At 37.8% G+C, this 12,286-nt stretch overlaps 1 protein-coding gene across 2 annotated transcripts in view; it reads left to right on the forward strand.

Moving 5' to 3' along the window:
• The window catches only part of GNA14 (G protein subunit alpha 14), a 185,552-nt gene that overhangs the window by 73,982 nt on the left and 99,284 nt on the right, over positions 1 to 12,286 (forward strand). Inside the window, exon 1 of one of the 2 annotated variants that reach the window (XM_055310580.1) lies at positions 10,689 to 10,759. The exons of the other annotated variant lie outside the window; for it this stretch is intronic. The gene's annotated coding sequence lies outside the window, so the exon portion shown is untranslated. Of the gene's footprint in view, positions 1 to 10,688; positions 10,760 to 12,286 lie in introns of those variants that run through there. 2 annotated transcript variants of the gene reach the window in all.

Below are 12,286 nucleotides of genomic sequence, written 5' to 3' on the forward strand. Positions count from 1 at the left end.
AATTTCTTCCCTCAACACAAGCATGTACATAAGCCTACACACACAAGGTCACCATCACTCCATGACGTACACTTTCTTACTTAAATACCTTTTTGTAAGTGCATGCTCTTTTTGGAAACACACCTTACTTCCATTTCCACCCATCTGTCAGGGTGAAGATTCCTTGCCTGTTTCCATTCTGCCCTCTGGCTAAGAAGGGGTGCCCTGTCCTTTGTTTCAGCCCCCACGAGTCCTCTGTCTCACTCCCTTGGTAGTCTTTGCATTGAATTTCATGTTATGTTTTTGGTGACCTGTCATCTCTTCAGTTCACAGTAAGCTTCTTTGAGAGCAGACGCCATCACCTGTACCTTTTTTCTATGTGCTTCTCAGTTTGATGGACATAGCTACTTCCACATCAGAGTCCTCTTAGGAACTGTGCTGATTGGTAGCAGATGGAGCTTAGGGTCAAGCTCTAATATAAACAGCCTCTAGAAAGATTGATTCCGTTTTTAGTGATTGGGCTTTAAATGGTTAATTGATAGGAAGAAAGAAACAAGTGCATTTCTTATTCATACATAATAAGAGTTTAGGTTCAGAGAAATTTGTGTAATTATAGCTAAGAATCCAGAGAAGATATGTCCTCTGATTCATGTAGACATGATAAGAGTAATAGACTTTAAATCAGGTTCAAAGGGAGGAGGAGTAAGAACAGGTCCAGCTAACACTAGCAGATACTCAGCTCCATCTGCTCAGGTGCTCAGAGGAGGTTTTCCTATTTTTACTATGGTACTTCCTAGGGGAGATACAACACTGAGTTAGATGATTTGAAGTTGCTTCTTTAGAATACAACTATAAGCAAAAATAATGAGTAGCTTTGTGGAAAATCATTTCTGTTGAATCCTATATTTTAGGCTGCTTCTGACTTTCTGTAGAAGGTAGGCTCCAGCCTCCACCATCCTCCCCAGGCCCTAGTCTTGTAGGAGGAGTGGTATACAAGACATCTGGGTACAGAGTCTCCTTATTACTCTGACTGGACAAACTCACGTGGTTTCTACTGCTCCCTAGACACATTTTTTGAAATGATTTTGTTATTAGGTTTAGATCTACACAAATCCTATACTCTGAAAGTCTTGATTAGTTATGTTACATGAAGCATCCAAGCACAGAGGTGACTCTGGCCACAATCTATATTTTCCTACTCCTAAATGATTTCTCTTTCAGCCTTGGCTTCAGATTTAAAACTTTGCTTCTTGTATCTTATCCAGAATTTCTATTTGTGGTAGAAGAGTGCCCATGTGCATCAATATAGTCTACCATTTTGCTGGAAGTATCTCTCTAGAATTTTCTAATCAGTCAAACAGCAGTCTTAGTTCTACCTATCTAGTACTGATACTGTGTATTTCTTTTTCTTGTCTTATTTTTTTGGCTACGACCTCCAATACAACATAGAATAGTAGGAGCAATGGCAGATCTGTTTCACACCTGACTGTAATGGGAATTCTTTAAATGTATTTCTATTAGAAATAATATCTGATATATTTTATGAAGTTAATAAAGTTCCTTTTGATTCCCAGTTTACTAAAATCAGGCACAGGTACTGAATTTTATTAGATTGTGTTTAAATGTATTGAAAAGCTATTCCAGTAGTGGATCATTATATTTCCTAATGCTGAACCAATCTTACAGGCTTGAAAAAAGTCTCTTATTCTCAGTTACTGCCCATATACTGTATACTAATGTTGTATCTAGGGTTAGATTTGTTTTAAAGATTACTTTTCTGCCACTCAAAGCTTAAATAGAAAGAAAATGAAAATAAGAGAATTTATGTGTTACATTATTTCAAGAAGTAAGGAAGCTGAAGGTATTGCTATGTCTAATAGTTCTGTAGCAACCATTCCCTGCCAAGACTTTGCTATCTCATTTGGAAAAACACTGGCAAAAGAGAGGGGACAGATTTCAGCACTAAGACATGATTTAAATAGTAATATGGTTAGAAGAAACAGAATCACAGTGAACTATTGCCAGAATGTAACAATCACCAAGAGCTAAAAAATTATGGCTGAGTTTGAAATACAAAAATCCCTAGTCTTGGGGATCCCTGGGTGGTTCAGTGGTTTGGCGCCTGCCTTCGGCCCAGAGCATGATGCTGGAATCCCAGGATTGAGTCCCATATCAGGCTCCCTACATGGAGCCTGCTTCTCCCTCTGCCTGTGTCTCTGCCTCTCTCTCTCTCTCTCTCTATTTCTCTCTCTCTCTCTCTCTCTCTCTGTGTGTGTCTCTTATGAATAAATAAATAAAATCTTTTTTAAAAAATCCCTAGTTTTATATATGGAAAAAGCCTATATAACATTCCAGTATGGTGCATGCACCTTGATATTTCATATTTCAGACTCCAAGATCCTGCCTGTCTAGTGTTGTACTTAAATGGGAATGGTACTACTGCTTGTACCCTTGTGGTGTTGAAAAGAGCAAGGAAAATGGTCTCTGTTATTGGGACCTCAGCCTCTCCTCTCTGGACTCTACTGTTGTCTAAACTTCTCTCTACAGTGTTGAATGAAATAACTCCCCTGAGCTTTCCAATCTCATTTTCCTCTGCCCACCCCATGTCTTCCTAGATGTAATGGTCATCACATATAATTGAGCACCTGCATACTGAGCCCTCATGTCTCCTCCACAGCTAGAAAGAATTCCTCCCTCTCTAGGCCACCAGTGACCCTCGGTTATCCTTCCCTCTTACAGTGAGGCAACTTATATCTTATAGGGTAGTTGTAAGGAGTCTAAGTCTATTACTCATAATTTGAAACGCTTTAAATTTTTTTTTTATTTATGATAGTCAGAGAGAGAGAGAGGCAGAGACACAGGCAGAGGGAGAAGCAGGCTCCATGCACTGGGAGCCTGATGTGGGATTCGATCCCGGGTCTCCAGGATCGCGCCCTGGGCCAAAGACAGGCGCCAAACCGCTGCGCCACCCAGGGATCCCTGAAACGCTTTAAAAGAATTATTTTTGAAAACCCTTTCTTCATTTTTATTCAACATCTTAAAAGTGAAGAAATGAAGCCATTATATAATGAACTTCTTCTCTTCAATCTGAACTCAATAATTATAAACATTTTTCCATATTTATTTACTGATCTATTCTGGTTTTCTGAACCATTTGAAAGTTGCAGACTTTTATGGCATGGCACTTCTAATACTCCTTAAGAACATTCTTCCACATAAAATACCATTATCCCACATAAGAATATTAATAACATAGAATATCCAATCTAAATGCAAATATCCTTACTGTCTTAAGAATAATTTAAAAAAATTATTTCCTATGAGAAGCCTCAGAATACTGAGAAACTGAGGCAGATTTTCAAAGAAAGAGAATGTGAGGGAAAGAAAGAAGTGGTACCAGGCAGAAAATGGGAAACGTAGAGCTAGAGTTCTGGGTTGCACATCTAGGTTGTTAGGAGATCTTTAGCTTTCTGAGCTCATTGGCAAAATGTGGAAGCTGACGAAAATAATCCCTAAAGTCCCTTCTGATTTCCCCTTCAAAAATTGGATTACAGGGCAGCTCGGGTGGCTCAGTGCTTTAGCGCCGCCCTTCAGTCCAGGGCCTGATCCTGAGGACCTGGGATCAAGTCCCATGTCAGGCTCCCTGCCTGTGTCTTTGCCTCTGTGTGTGTGTGTGTGTGTGTGTGTGTGTGTGTGTGTGTCTCAAGAATAAATAAAATCTTTTTTTAAAAAAATGGATTATAGGGCAGCCTGGGTGGTTCAGTGGTTTAGCGCCACCTTTGGCCCAGGGTGTGATCCTGGAGACCTGGGATCAAGTCCCACCTTAGGCTCCCTGCATGGAGCCTGCTTCTCCCTCTGTCTGTGTCTCTGCCTCTCTCTCTCTGGTGTCTCTCATGAATAAATAAATAAAATCTTAGAAAAAATTGAAGTATAAATTGCAAATGTAAAAACATTTTATAAGTGATACTCTCACTTGGAAAGCTTTTTTATTTTCTTTCCTCTTTGTTTTTGATTAGGGATTGTCCAGTTTAGGGATGGAAGCTAAAGGTGACTTAGCCTTCTATGGCACCCTTTTCTCCCATGAAATAATCATCTTTTAATCACTGTATCCCTTGTACCACTGGAGAAGGAACAGTATTAAACTTTGCTTATGTCTTTGAACCATTTTTCCAGTCCTGCTCTTGTTTTTCCATTATATTTTTATCTGTCATTGAAATGACAGTTTCATCCCCTGCCAGAAAGATTCCTTAATGTGGGTCATTCCTATTCCCTGCTAACCAATATTTTATTCTTAATGAATAAGAATAAAATATTGTTTGAGCAGTTATTGAGAGAGAGCACTGAGCAAAATGTCTGTTCTTGCCCTGGAACATAAAGACACTGGAAATAACAGCGTGGTCTTCTCTGACTTCTCTGTGATTTTATTGATATGCACCATGTTCTAGTTGTTTTCCCAAGGATCCAGAATTGCTTTGGGTTTAATAAATCTGAGAAATGTGGCTGGCTTTGATAACTGACCATGGCCCCACTGAATCAGTTGCTTCTTTATCTATTTTTTTTTCTCTTTCTCCTTTCTCATTCACTTATCCATTTGTTTATTTGGTACATACCAGCAAGCACAGGGCAGGGCTGCAGTGGAGGGGCATTACTATCCATTGGTTCATTTTTACATTGGCCATAGCCCATATCAGGAGAGATGGTTTCAAGAGGGTCCTTGCCTTGAAGAGCCTGCTCAATTACCATTATGAAAAGGAAAAGGGGCGCATGGCATGTGTGTGGCATATTAGTTATTACCAAAGCAGTTTCCAAGCAAGCTTCTGATTTGTCAACCCACCATTTGCTTCGACATGGATGAAACTGGTGGGTATTATGCTGAGTGAAGTAGATCAATCGGAGAAGGACAATCATTATATGGTTTAACTCATATGGGGAATATAAGAAATAGTGAAAGGGATTATAGGGGAAAGGAAGGAAACTGGGGAAAAATTAGAGAGGGTGACAAAACATGAGAGACTCCTAAATTTGGGAAATGAACAAAGGGTAGTGGAAGGGGAGGCGGGTGGGGGAACAGGGTGACTGGGTGACAGGCACTGAGGAAGGCACTTGATGGGATGAGCACTGGGTGTTATACTATATGTTGGCAAATCAAACTTCAATAATATATATAATATATATATATATATACACACACATATACATATATATATATATATATATATATATATAAAGCTATATATATACACACACATATATATAAAGCAAAAAAAAACCCCACCTGGAATTGGTTAGGAGAGAGAAGAGGGAGAGCTCAGAGCACAGTGTTGTGACTGGCCTGGGTTATGAAGAGGAGGAAGGTTTGGTTCTTTGGGATTTCCTAACCTACAAATGGAGAGATGCATTTGTGATGCCTTGGTGGTGGCTGATGTGATTCAGCTGTGTGATAAGTCCATTTTATTCCTTTCTAAAACATTTTATTAAGCAAAAATAAATAACACCCTGCTCCAGATGTGGTGTACCTCATTAATTGCTTTCATCAGTATTACCTGTAAGCCCTGCCATGGCCCCTCCTTCATGATCCCGCACATGCACCCCATTAGCATTTACCTTCATATATCTACCATGACTTCTCTGAATCCATTCTCCATATATTTTATAGCTTTGCAATTATGAAACAAATTTTGTGTATGCTTATAAAACTTTTAAATACATAAGATATAAGACTCATTTAGCAACCTGCTTTTATTTAACTTTAATTCAGCACTAATTTATCATATCTGTCTATGTAGCTATACTCCAGATTCAGCACACTTCTCTTTTCATTGTTGTAAAACATTTCATCCAACAAATAAGCATTTGCTTGGACATTTGGGCCATGTTCATTTCTTCACAATGACAAACAGTGCAATAGAGCATATTGCCTTGTACACATGAAGACATGCCATGTTTTTTTCTTCAACTCTTTGGTTTTGAAAATTTCAAACCTGTGGAAAAGTTGAAAGAGCATACAATAATCAACTGCTTCCATTTTACCTAAATTATCCAATTATTTAATTTTACCATGGAAGGTTTCTCTCCTCTCCCTCTGTGTGTGTGTCCATGTAGGCATGAGCATGCTCATGTGTTCGTGTGTGTGTGTGTGCGTGTGTGTGTGTGTGTGTATTTTCAGTCTGCTATAACAGAACACCATGGACTAGGTGGTTTAGGAACAATAGAAATTTATATCTTTTCGTTCTAAAGGCTGAGAAGAATAATATCTAATTGTCAGCAGATTTTATGTCTGGTGAAAGCCTACTTCATGGTTCATGGACAGCTTTTTGTTGTATCCTCACATAGCAGAAGGAGATCTTTCTGGAGTCTCCTTTACAAAGGCACTAATGCCATTCACGATCTAAGCATTTCCCAAAGGACCCATCTCCTCATACCATCACCTTGGGGATTTGGTTTCAACATAGGAATTTGAGGGGGGTGGCACACAAATATTCAGTCTATAGCATTTTTGTATATAGATTGATACACACACACATATATGAATATACACACATCTACATACATATATGGGTGTTTTAAAGGTCTTTTTTTTAACTGAGTCTTTTAAAGTTTTAGACCTTCCTCCTAAATATTCCGTCATCTAATCTTCTAAATAACAAGGTCATTCTCTTATGTAACCACAATAAAATGATCGCATCTAAGAAAATAAAATAATTCCATAGTATCCTATAAGACCAATCTAGATTAGGAAATATTTTTATTTTGATAAATATTGCCAGAGTCTCTCCAAAGCATCCATACTAATTTATTATTCCCAACAGCTACACATGCAAATTTCAACTCCCCTATACGTTCACCAACATTTAGTTATTAACTGACTTTAATTTTTGCTAGTCAGATGGATAAAAAGTATCACTTTTACACTTGCATTTTAAAAAAAGAAAAATCACCCACAAAAACATGTAATTCAAGTACAAGATTTTATCTTTAATTGTCAAAGTAGAAATGAGATCTCGGTTTGGCTTCCAGCAAGGGTAATAAGCTCCATGTCTGTGAGCAATTTAGAGTAGGATGCTCATATTTTTCTGCAAGTTTAGTAATAAATATAATGCAACTCAGGTCTTCATTTTATAAATGTAGACCTTTCAGCAAAAAGTCTTATCAGAGGATGTTTTGACACAATTATTTTGGAGATCTGAAGTTTTTATTAATAATGAATATCATTTTAAATTCATATAAAATGGATAACTTTAGTATTAAAATAGCCTACAGGATATGAAGCCCTTCCATTGAGAATGGGGAGGATACACTGATACACTTAAAAAAATTGTTAGCAAAAATTCTTACGTTTGTACTTTGACAACTAATATATGTGATAGACTCATAACCAAATGGGAATGGGATTTTTGTTTACTTTCTTTTTTTATCTCTGAGTAACAAAAACACTGTATTCCTACTACCTACCTGGTGACTGCCACTGTTAATATTTGGTGACTATAATTCTACTTTATATGTGTGTGTATGTGTGTGCACATAAGCATAAAAAATAACCCCGATTGGTTTTGCTTTAAGGTAACACACTTGATGAGTGTTAATTATGGAATAAGCACTGGTCTAAGTGGATGTACTATTATTACCCCCATTTTCCTGAGAAGGCCATAAGGTTCAAGGTTAGGAAGCAGGTGAGTGGCAGACCTAAAATTTGAGCACAGGGAGCCCTCTTAACCTGGGCTCATATTCTCCTTCCTGGCAGGATAGGTTTTATGTGTTACTTTCTCATTTCCTGTTACTAAGTGTGCATCTGCATTGATTTTCTTAACTGATATTTTCATTGGGTAGCATCACCATAACTGATCGATTGTATCTCCTACCACTGTGCACTTTTTTAAATTTATTTTTTTGATTTTACATATAACATTGCAATCACTGTCCTATGATCTATATCTTTGCTGCATGTCCAGCAATTTCTTTAGGTTATATAGTCTATAATTTGAAATTATGGATGACATAGTATCACATTTTTAAAAAAAGATTTTATTTATTTATTCATGAGAGACAGAGACGGGGGGGAGAGGCAGAGACACAGGCAGAGGGAGAAGCAGGCTCCATGCAGGGAGCCTGATGTGGGACTCAATCTCCGGACTCCAGGATCACACCCTTGGTCAAAGGCAGGCGCTAAACCGCTGAGACACCCAGGGATCCCCAATAGTATCACATTTTGAATGATGATGCAAGCTGTCGTGTCTGTCACACTGCTGTACCCAGACACCATAGGAATGGATTGAAATTGTATGTTTTCTTATGTTCCTACTAATAGACAAATAGCCCCTGTAATAGACAAAATGCAGTATCTCATGGTCTTAATTTGTACTCTTTTATTATAGTGAAGCAAATAATATTATATATGCCTACTTGTATTTTCTTTTTGTGAATTGCCTTTTTGTACTTTGTTGATACTGTCTTTTAAAAATTGATTTTCAATAGCTCTTTAAATGAAGAATGTAAATTATTTGTTATGTTGGAGTAGATTTTCCCTAGCTAGGCCTTTGTTTTTTCATGGTTTTTTTTTTTTTTGATTGTGTGCTTTACATTTTGTTTATATTGAAATAATCTGAATTTCCCCATGCAACATTGGAGAAATATTCACTTTTACTTCCTTGAAGTATAATAATATTGAAATTGTTTTGCATGTACATCTTTGATTCATCTGGGTTTTATTTTGATGTGCCATACAGATGTGACTTTTTTCCAGATGATTAAGATCTATCACAACAGTATATTGAGGTGCCATTTATAAGAATGGGTGGTGTGGTGGCTGGCTCACAGTTTATAGATAAACAAACCTTTCCTCACTTTCTCCCTATCTGTCTCTTGCGTAGTCTTAGGTTGGAGGAGGAGACACAAAGGACAAGACTAATAAATTGAGGATTCACCATTTCATTAATAATAAATATTTATGAAGTTCCTCTGAATGATGTATGAAGATTGTTAGCTTCCATAAAGCTAGTTGGAGATTTTTTAAAAAGATTTTATTTACTTATTCATGAGAGACACAAAGAGAGAGAGGCAGAGACATAGTCAGAGGGAGAAGCAGGCCCCATGCAGGGAGCCCAATGTGGTATTCGATCCCCAGACCGTGGGATCATGTCCTGACCCGGGGGCAGACACTCAATCACCGAGCCACCCAGGAGTCCCATCTAGTTGGGGATTTTGATAAGCCTTTTAGGACACAATTTCCCAGCAGGTCATGTCACAACTAGGTAAATGACAGTGGTCCTTTCTGAATTCTCATGATGACACAGTAGATGGCAACCTTTAGAAAACCCTGGATTGGTTACCCTTGCTTTTACCAGTCAACTAACATTACAGCATTCCCTTATCAGGCAAGATTTTCATTGCTTGATGCTACATAGAAAGTAGGTGAGAATCCTGTTGTTCTAGGCATTTTAATTGTGGTACTTAACAGGATGAATTAAATTTAGTTATAATAACACAAAATATCTGAGGCATATTAAAAAGCAAACCTAAGGGTGGTTAGTTTTAAATTGCTCCTGTTTCTTTGAGGTAACAAAGCTAACCAGGACTACACTGGCAGATGATTCTGGAATAGATTGCCTCTGCTTGCTGGATGAACTGTTTTTTTTTTTTTTTGTGTGTGTGTGTGGTATTTGATTCCTTTATTATATCAGAATATACAGTTGGTGAGGTGATGTAATTCTTAAAGGGACAAAGTAATTATTGTAAATAATGTAAGAAAAAAATATTGAATTTATTAGCTGGTATAACATGTGACATCCCTCAGAGTACAGGACCAATAAGAGCTTGTCAGTCTCTAACTCCAGTTAGTAGAGTTCATCAACAGGTTCTTTGTTTTGTGCCCCAGACCAAGGCTTTAAAAACCTAAAAATTCTCAGAGCATCTCTTCTTCCATTATTTTCACATCTAAATCTTTTTCTTAGATTTACTCATCTCTCAAGGCTTCCACATTTCCCTCACTGTTCATCATTAACTTCCCATTAAAACAAACAAACAAACAAATAAAAAAGTGCCAGCAAATAAATAATCCCCCCAAATCTGAACATTATAGATTGTATTTTATCTTAGCATTTTTTGGAAATAATTGGCTGCCTATGTAGAAATTCTTAATATTCATGCTTTATTGCAAATAATTCATTCTAAAGCCACTACATATATTTTCTACCAGGTAAGCCAAGAGAAATGAAAATGACTATTCTTTAAGAAAAATGAATAACATACTATTAACCCTTCTTTAAAAAATTGTATTTCAAAGATCTAGTAGGTAAACAATCCTTTTCATGTATTTTTTTCTCTACATTTCCTCCTTTGGGCTGGAACTGACCAGACTTTAGGAGCAGGACAAGTTTCCGTGTAAAGAGGGCTCAGCTTCAATCTATATGCATCTTTCACACCTGATGGCCTGGTGACTTGAAGTCACATGAAAGGATGGATGAGTGAGTGTATGTGTATGTCCAGACTCTTAGCAAGATGTACTTCATGGAGGGAAGGGACAGGATAGGGTGGATAGAGGATGAGTCTGTGTCAGGTGGTGGTTGACCAGATGTCACAATCACCATAAAGAAAGTTAAAAACCCTGCTTATCTGCAGAAGAGAGCTTAGATTGTAAAAGAAGTTAGTGGATGAATGAAAATTGTATCCTCCAGGAACCCAAGAAGATCCAGAATTTGAGAAACAAAGAGGAGGGAGAAGAAGAAAAGAATAGCTGGAGAATATACATCAACCTGTGAGAGAGAGCATTAGCCAAGGATTCTTGGTTTGTATTATTGTTGGTTTGTGGGTATTTAAGTTCTGCACAAAATTGAATGAAAATTCTTAGCTTATCTACCAAAGAAGTTGACATTTTTTCCTTCAGTCTACAATGGAAAAGCATGCTTCTGTGTAGGTCGGAGTGGGGGCAGGGACAGCAGAGACTGACCGGGGGCTTAAAAATACTGTGTTCATCAGGAAAATCAAAGCTGAATTGTCATTTCCATAGATGATTTAAAGCAGGAATCAGGCTTATAGCCTCATTACCAGTAAGGGAAAATCTCAGGTCTGAGCTTGAGACCTACTGGAACTAATTTTACAGTGTATGAAAGAGAATATGGAAATTACTGTTTTAATATGCACACCGTAGCCTATAACTAATCTTGTTTCTCCTGTGGACAACCTGACTTTGGCAAAATCTTGCCAAGGCCATCTCATTTCCATCTCCCATGAGATTCTGTTTGGGTTTCAAACTATAGATAATGGTTGGATTGTAGGAAAAAATATAAAGTGTGATTTAATGGCTACTTCAAAGATACTTTAAATGCACTTTTCATTAGCACTGTCAAAATGATCTCACACTGTAGTGCCTAACTTGAATGTATTTTATAATAACTCATGCTTTTTGAACCTAGATATGCTCTGCAATGATGGTTATTTCAGAGAGGATATTGATTTGAATGTGACCATTGACATCATTCCCAATTTTCCTGGATAATCTGACTGGTCCAGAAACACTGGCTAACTCAGAAGAATATTAGCATATTTAGTGAATATTATGTACCATTGTTACATGATTTTGAAGTTTTCTTCAGCTCTTAGAAGCCCTGGGTGAAAACAAGTACCCTTTTTAATCTGTCATCTTTTCAGCAAGTAACTAAAAGTCCATTATTTCTCTAATGAGTAGATCTATATCAAAATATATTGAGGCTGGAGAGTATGTCCTGTGTAAAAGTTAGAGATAAGAGAATTTTGCCATTAATATTTACTCTTCAACCTTGAATGCCCATTGAATCACTTAACATTTGCTGGACCCAGACAAGGGTACAAATGGAAGCTAGAAGTCAAGCTGGATGCCCTTCCCACCCTCACCCACAGTGCAGAAGGTTTACATGCACTCAGGCTAGCACATCCAACCTTTTTCCACACCCCCTAAAAATATCTGTCCCTTGGCTACCCTTCAAGACTAGGAATATGCATTCTAGTAGCATTTTCATGCTCAAAAGGGTGAATTGAGGAAGGGCTCATATAGGTCATGGAAGTGGACCCAAGGCCAGTGGCATTCCAGGTTATTAAGTGCTTGGAGCATGGCTATGAAGCTGGGGAGAGGACATGGACTGTAAGTCCCCTTGGTCCTAGAGCCTCCATTCGACTGGGCAGTGAGGGATGAATGAGGTTCAGAACAAGGCCCTCTATAGTTGGAAGCTTCTCTAACTCTAAGGTTGGCACTGTGTTGAGCCCTGGAAGATAAGAATAATAGCAGGATGTTGTCTTGCTGGCCATTGGTTTTTAGCCAGCATGCATTTGAATGTCT

This window comes from Nyctereutes procyonoides, unplaced genomic scaffold, assembly GCF_905146905.1.
Source record: "Nyctereutes procyonoides isolate TBG_1078 unplaced genomic scaffold, NYPRO_anot_genome, whole genome shotgun sequence".
Lineage (NCBI taxonomy): Eukaryota > Metazoa > Chordata > Mammalia > Carnivora > Canidae > Nyctereutes > Nyctereutes procyonoides.